We start from the raw sequence: 8,004 nt of genomic DNA on the forward strand, positions 1-8,004 counted from the left end.
TCCGCCGCCTGCGCGTCCGCTCGGCCCGGCCGCCCTCACGCGCCCTCCTCTCTTCCGCGATTTACTGTTTCCTGGCGCCCAATAGAAACGGGCGGCAGCGCCTGCTCGCTCTCGCCGGCGTTTCAAAGCACCCCGCCTCCGACCTCGCCGTGAATGACGGCGAGCCGGAGTCTTGGGTGCGGTTCTCCCCGCCCGGCGGCCCCCAGCCCCAGCCCCTCCGGTCCCGCCTCGGCCGATCGCGCCCCCGGCCCAGCCCCGGCCTCGCAGCGGGCGCTCGGCGACAGCCGGCAGGACGGGTGCTGCGGCCCGGGGTGTTCCTGAGGCGAGGAGGCTGCGGCGGTGGTGGGGGTCTGAGAGGGGGCGACCCTCCCGGGGGCGGCGGGAGGAACGCGGGGTGCGTTTGCAGGCAGCGGGATCGCGCCGCGGCGGGCGGGCGGGCGCTGCTCGCTGGCTTCTCCTCACGCCTCCCGTGCGTGAGCCCCCGAGCGCAATGGCGGGGATGGGGGGTTGAGGTGGAGAAAACGCACCCCGGCCGCTCGCTCTAGGAGAGGGGCCCGACGAGGGTCGCAGCCCGCCGTCCGCGGGTGGGTAGCGCTCCCGGGCCCCGGGCCGCCGCTGGCAGCCCTGCCCGCCACGTAGCTCGGGACCTCCGGTTAGAGGTTTCCTGTGCACCGCGGACGCGCGGCTAGCTCGCCGGAGGATCCGGCGGGGGAGCGGGGTGACGGGGCTGGGGGCGGTGGTGGCAGCCGTCCGCCCCACCGGCCTGCGCGCTGCTCGAGCCTCTGGGTCCCTGCTCTAACTTTTTCATTGCTATGCCACAGCGGCGTGACTCAGGCGGCAAACACACCTTTTCACTAGCCGAGCCTTCTGCACAAGCTTCTCGTTCCTGACGATAGCTCCGGGGTTGCCTTGCAGAAATGGCTTTTTGATAGGGGCGCGGAGGGAGGGGAGCCCCTGAAATCGTTAGATAAGGCCGCGCACCCAAAACGATTAGAGCCAAAAAAAAAAAAAAAAGTACCCTCTCTCTCAATTCCTATCTACAGTCACCTCGGTGACATGCAGCTAAATGTCCTTTAAAAATAGCATGGTCGAACAGGACGCTGTGTGTCTGCAAGTGCTTTGCTAGCAAAGCCTTGACAGTAAAAAAATATATATATATTTTAAAATTCCTCTTCATGAGCCCTACGGCGGGAGCCCCCCATTTTGTTGGCCACACTTCAGGACACCTGGCCGAGAGGCGGCGGCTCGGGGGTTCAGGTCGAGCCGGGGCTCCCCGCCGCGCCCCAAGTCTCCGGCCGGCAGAGGGCGCCCCGGAGGCGCGGCGGAGCCCGGCGTCGGGGCCCCGGGCCGCTGCGAGGCGCTTTATTGCTCCTGTTGTAAAATCTGACAAGCTCAGGATTTATAAGCCTAACAATCCACTTTTTATTGCCGCACAAGCGTTCAGCCGCTAGAAGAAAAATGCTAATTTTCACAACGAAACCGCAAGGTGGTCCCCCGTCTTCAAGACGCTGGGTCCGCCCACGGCCTCGCGGGTCCGTGCCGGGGAAGAGGGGGCGGCCTGTACCCCACGGAGGAGCAGCCGTGGGCCAGGCCCGCACCGCACACGCCATCGACGACTTTGAGCAAGTTTGCTATTTTAATCAGAAAAAAAAAAAAAACCTGCAAAACTCCAAGGAGTCGTGCAACTCGCAAGTATCCCCCCCGGTTCCTCGCCACTTGTACTGGGTCTGGGGGCGAGACAAGAACCGCACTTTCTGGGGACCCCGGCAAAGCCGACCGCGGCCAGGGCGTGCACTCCACGCGCGCGATGCGGCGCCGCTTCCTGAGCCTGCACCTGCACCTGCCGCCTTCGCCGGTCTCCCCCAGCCCCAGAGTTAACAAACCGTCCACCTCTGCCTGCCTAGCAGGGACTTAAGGGGCTGGGGGCCCGGCTCGCGACCCCCCTGGGAGGGCTCCCCGGCTGCGGGCTGGGGCGCAGGCGGCCCGGGCCCCCAGGGCTCCAGGCTCGTACTTACGTCATGCTTAACCCCTCCGCTGCTGCAGGGGGCCCGCGAGCTCCGGAACACGCAGGACCTGGGGGTGAGAGAAGAGCCCCCGAGCGCGGCGTGAGCGCGGCGCCCCCCGAGGCAGGTGTGTGCGGGGGTGCGGGCGGTGGTGCCGGGCTCCCGCGCCGAGCGAGGCGCGCAGCCCGCCCCCCGCGCGCACCCCGCGGTCCCCGCGGGCCGCACCGCCCGAAGCGGCAGGTGCAAAAAGCATTTGGGAGCCGCTTGCCAGCGCGCGGAGGTAATGCGCTTCCTGTCCATTTATCTCAGGAAACCAGCGCAGCCTTGCCTTCGAAACAAAATTAACCTCTCATTAGCCAGCCACTCACTCCCAAGAAGGCCTTAAAAGCTTTACCAGCTCGCTAATGTAGTTAGGTTTTTTTTTTTTTTTCCCCTTCCAGGCAAAGACAGCAAAGCCGCGGCTACGACGGCCAGCAGCCCCCTGGGTGGGGGGGCAGGATCCCCACTTCGCGGTACCCAGCGCCCCGGAGAAGCCGCCAGAGCAAGTGCCCACAAATGTCGCGGGCGCCCTTCGAGCCGACACCCCCACCCCACCGCACCCCCCGTCCCCTCTTGGCACGGGGTCCGGCCCCAGGGGTGGAGGTCCCAGGCAGGCTGTCCACCGGCCCCGGGCGCCGCCTGCCCTTGGGCGCGCCCGCGAGCAAGACGGAGAGGCCAAGGTGGTGCCCCGGGTCCGCGAGGGGGGACAGGGGGCTTCTTCCCGCGCCGGCCCCCCGCCACCCCGGGGCTGGTTGATTTATACCACACAGGTGGACGGAGAGCTAACGCCAAGCAGCGCCGGCCGCTGCCCGCCGCCCGCCCCCCGCGGGCCCCCCGGCCCACCGCAAACTCCGACAAAATAAACAACTCACCACAGGCATTCCCTTGTCTGCAGCGCGACGCCCGCCAGCTGGGAAAATAAGCCGCAAGCCACGCGGCCCGGGCGCGGGTGGGGGGTCGCGGGGCCCGGGGCGCCGGCGGGGAGGCTCCGCCTCGGGGTGGGGGGCGCTCGCCCGGCGAGGCGACTCGGGGCGAGCTCCGGGGGCCGGGGGCTGCGCCCGCTCTGCCACCTAGGGGAGAGGGCGAGGAGCCAAATGCCTGCCGCCCCCTCCTCGGAAGCGCGCCCCGCGCCGCACCGCCCCCTGCCGGCGCGACCCCCGACGGCGCCGGTGCACGCAGGACCCCCGCCGCCACGGCCCGGCCCGCGCCACGCCGGGTCCTGCGCCGGCACCGCGCCTCTCCCGCCGCGCGCTCTCTCCCCACGAGGGTCTCCGAATGGGGGCTGGGGGCGCGGACGGGTCCCCGCGGCCGGCCCCGGCGTGGACCTGAGCTAGCAGGTGGCTGGGTGCCTGCGCCAGCGCGCGGGAGACGCGGAGCGAGTTCCTGGGTGCGGGCGAGTGCGGGAGCGAGGCAGCAGATGCGAGATCCGCCTGCCTGGCCGCCCGGCCGTCTCTGTCTTTCAGCCTCTTAAATAACCAAACATAAATAAACGAGCGAGTCCGGGGCCAAGCTGTGGGAACCAGGAGAGGAGGAAGCGCTGGGAGTTGGAGCCAGCCCCGGGGAATGCTCCGGGGACCACAGTCGCCGCGCGGACGGCGCGGCGCGGGAAACAAAGCCGTTGCTCTCCTGGCCGGGGCCGAACTTCCAGGGCCGCTGCGTGGGGCCAGCGAGCGGCTCCCTTCGGAGGGGACTGCGGGACCCTCCCGCAGCTTCCCCGCGCCCGCTCCGCGCCCCGCGGCCTCCTCGCACTTCTCCGGGCTGCCGCTGGGGGCAGCATCGGGCAGTCCACGAGGGCGATCCGAGGGAGGGGCCGTCCTGACTCCCCGGGCACCTGCGTGCGGGATTGAGTCAGGGTGTGCCAGGGGCACAGCTCCTCTCGGTTCTGAGATTCCGTGACAATGCACGCCTCCTCGCACCCTTCTGCAGGCTCCCTTTTAAGTGTTTTCCCACCTTGCTTTATCTTCCGCAAGTGCCAATCAAATTGGAAAAAAAAAAAAAAAGGAACCACCACAGAGGCTGCTTCAAGGTAAATGTAAGATACATTGAAATATGTTCTTTTTTGCTACTGAGAATTTAAAAAAATAACGGTACTTCAGTTCTTGGTCTAGAGAAACAAGGAATTCTAATGCCCCCACTTGCTTTGCCTTTGAAAAGCCACTCCGGCAATCAGCAAAGCAGAGCTTTGATTTAGAAGCTAAAAGCTAGTCTCCTGTGTTTTTCTTTTCCCTTCCACCAATACAAAGTGGAGTGCAGCATAAAATAATGATGAACAAGAGTTCAAAGCCAGCCCAGGGAGCCAGCCCAGCCGATGCTTCTAATGCAGCCCCAGTCATCCACCACTTCCCGGCTCTGCTGGCTTTGGACGATGGGCGCAAGCCATCCGAACCTCTTCTGCCCCGTCCATCTCCATGTGATTTTGGTCAGTGGAACCTGGATGCTAACTTGTCAGTCACCATGTGAATGCATTCATCACAGCACACATCGCATTTCTCCTTTATCTCATGATGTCTCTCAGGGGTTTCAGCTCAGAGCCCACATAGGAATTTTGACCTGCAGTTCTGTTTCCTGTGGACTCTTCGCTGCAGCAAAGGCGTAAAAGGGTGAACTCTCGTAATGGAAGTACTAATTTCTAAACTACAGATGCCTCGCTTAATTTCAACAGCAGAATTTCAGGATTTTTTTTTTTTCATTTTTGTAGCAAGGCACGCTTTTAAAAAGTTTCATTTAATGATAGTGGTGGGAAAATATTGTGAGCTTGTGTAATTATATTGCTTTTCCTTAAAAAATGTAGTTGACAAAAATCATATATATTGTGCACAACGTGACTGAAATATGTATACGTTGTGGCATGGCTATATGGCGGGGATTAAGGTAAGTGTTATGTGAGGATACTTAATAACCATTCTCTGATTTTCTTTTCTTTTTATTTTTTTGACAGGCAGAGTAGACAGTGAGAGAGAGACAGAGAGAAAGGTCTTCCTTTTGCCATTGGTTCACCCTCCAATGGCCGCTGCGGTAGGCGCGCTGTGGCCGGCGCACCACGCTGATCCGATGGCAGGAGCCAAGTGCTTATCCTGGTCTCCCATGGGGTGCAGGGCCCAAGGACTTGGGCCATCCTCCACTGCACTCCCTGGCCATAGCAGAGAGCTGGCCTGGAAGAGGGGCAACCGGGACAGGATCGGTACCCCGACCGGGACTAGAACCCGGTGTGCCAGCGCCGCAAGGCGGAGGATTAGCCTAGTGAGCCGCGGCGCCGGCTCCATTCTCTGATTTTCAAGAATACAATTCATGGTTACTAACTGTATCACAGTTACCTTCATTTGTATCAACCTCAACATTCCCATTGTCCCATTCATGTATGCTAAAACATTTATATTTCTAATTCCACCTCAAATGTTCCAGTAAGGTTCAAGTAAAAAGACCTGGCTTGTTTTTATTCTCAAATTGTTTATCTTGCTCAGTGCACTACAATTTTCCCCCATCATGTTGTTTTGATTTTTCTTTTTTTCTCTCACACTAATCAAAGTAAGCCAAAAATGGGACTCTAAGAGAGGCAAAAAGTCATTTTTCAGTGAAATCGACTTACCATTTCTCTATTGACTGTAAGGAAACTGCTAATACAATATGTACTTGCACCAGTTTCCAAGTATCCATGCAAAGACGACAGAACTTGAGCTTGTACGAAGCTCAGCTAGTGGATAATTCGACCTCCCAGCTGCTGAGAGTGTAACTGGCTTGCTTTTTCTAAGTTTTTATTTGTGCAAACTGTGGGCCTCATCTCAGCAGGAAACATGTGGATCTGTTTTCTAGTCCTTGTTTTGCTTTCCTTGCATGTGTTGTAGAAATTGATATCCTCCTTAATAATTCCTTTATTTGCTTATACTGTTTGAGGATTATTGTTAATAAATTACGCTATTATAAATATTAGTAGTACTGCTAATAAAAGTGGTAAGGAAAAGTATTTTATAATATAATAGTGGGAGAGAATTCCGCTTTCTAAATGTGGTTTTGTAAAAAATATTTTACTTAGTCAAATCTTATTAAAGTTCATGAAAGTTTTTTTTTTTTTCACTTTATAAGATCAGTGTATAAATTGGGTAGAAACATAAAGGATCTAAGACCTACTTGCACTTTTAAAAGGGTGAGGATTTGCTTTATTTTTTTCCCTCTGTACAAGGATACAAGAAAATTACCTTCAGCCATCAACTAATGTGATAATTAAGGTAACATAAGGAATTCTGGTAAATTGTGAATTTTAAAAGTGAAAGTCCTGGGCACATAGCCAATGAACCAGGAAAATTCAAAGAAATAAAAGAATGTCTCTCAGAAGATGAAAACTATCACATTCTAACAGCATAGCATGGCCTGCGCTGTGGCATAGCGGGTAAAGTGCCACCTGTAGTGCCAGCATCCCATATGGGTGCCGGTTTGTCCTGGCTGCTCCACTTCTGATCCAGATCTCTGCTAAGACCTGGAAGAAGCTCCTGGCTCCTGGCTTCAGATTGGTCCAACTCTAGCTGTTGCGGCCATCTGGAGAGTGAACCAGTAGATGGAAAATTTCTCTCTGCCTCTGCCTCTCTGCAATTCTGCCTTTCAAATAAATAAATAAATCTTAAAAAACAAAAACCCAGTAAAGTGTGTCTGACTTTCACAAGAAATCTTGCAACTCTGAAGTATGATTCTGCAGGTTTTTTGCACATAGTTACACATTAAAATAAGTAAACGAATGTATGTTAAATTAGTAAAGTCAACATTTATAAAGAAATAAGTGAGTAAAAAAGAGAATAGGCAATAAAATCCTTGAAGCATTGGGAGAAATTTTTTTCTCTTAACTATTACAGAAGCTCTTCTCAGGAGTCTCTTAGCCATGCAGCACAGTGTAAAAGAGCTCACCAAGAAAGAGCAGAGCTGGTCTTTCCCTGTTGTATTTGTTGATTACAGTTGGAGTTGTTACAGGCACCCTCCACCCCCCCCCCCCCAAACACAGACACGCAGGGAGACACAATGTTTTTTCTAGGTCTTCAATATGCATCCTTAGAGGGAAAAACATGTTTCAAGGACTTTCACACTTTTATATTGCATTTGGTTTCTAAAAATGAACTTTACAAAATTGGAAAAGAATCTTTTTAGAGCAATAAATAAATGTGATGGTGCCCATCTGTATACCAGTTTAGACTGTCATAATTCATAGTTTCTTTTAGACACAAAATCTTTAATCTTGCACTTACCCATATACACAGTATCAAGAACATGATAAAAACATGACAGAATGGAATATTGCCAGAATCCTTAAAGTATCCTGAAATTAAGGCATATGTGAAATTGATAACCTCTATTCTAATCACCAATACTACCAATTAAGAATTTAAATAGAAAAAAAACCCCATCTAGGTGTATTAGAATATACAGATGATAGATTTTTATGCCTAACTAACCTAACTTAATAAATTGAAACAATAATGGGACCAAAGAAGTCAGTTCAAATAGTCAGAAGTACAAAAGTGTTGAGCAGCCTCCTTTTCATCTCTGTTTCTTCTATTTTGTCACCACATCATTTCAATTTTCTGAGTCACACAAGAAGGCCCAGGTAGCGTTTATGCCAGATGCAAGGTTAGACCCAAGCCAGAGAAGGAACAAGGCATGAGAATTGTGCATGTTCACAGGAAGTTTGCATGAGAGAATTCTGGCTGCATGCAGCGTGGAGACTGTCTTTAAAGAAGAGGAGAGCTTGGGAGTAGGAGGAGATTCTCAGGGGTTGGGGCTCTTGCTGCTGGGTTGTTAATGTGCTCCTCAGCTGTCCCAGCTGAGACTGTCCATCAACAAAGAATGTGAGGAATGCATGACTGGTCCAGGCATCCGTGTGAAATAGGTGGTTTCCCTTCCCTCTGCCCCCTAGGGAGTGGGGGCTTGGCAAAGGAGCTGCCCCCAGGCCTCCTGGTAAGCAGTCACCATCCTCATTCCC

The sequence above is a fragment of the Lepus europaeus genome, chromosome 15 (assembly GCF_033115175.1).
Source record: "Lepus europaeus isolate LE1 chromosome 15, mLepTim1.pri, whole genome shotgun sequence".
In the NCBI taxonomy this organism is placed as follows: domain Eukaryota; kingdom Metazoa; phylum Chordata; class Mammalia; order Lagomorpha; family Leporidae; genus Lepus; species Lepus europaeus.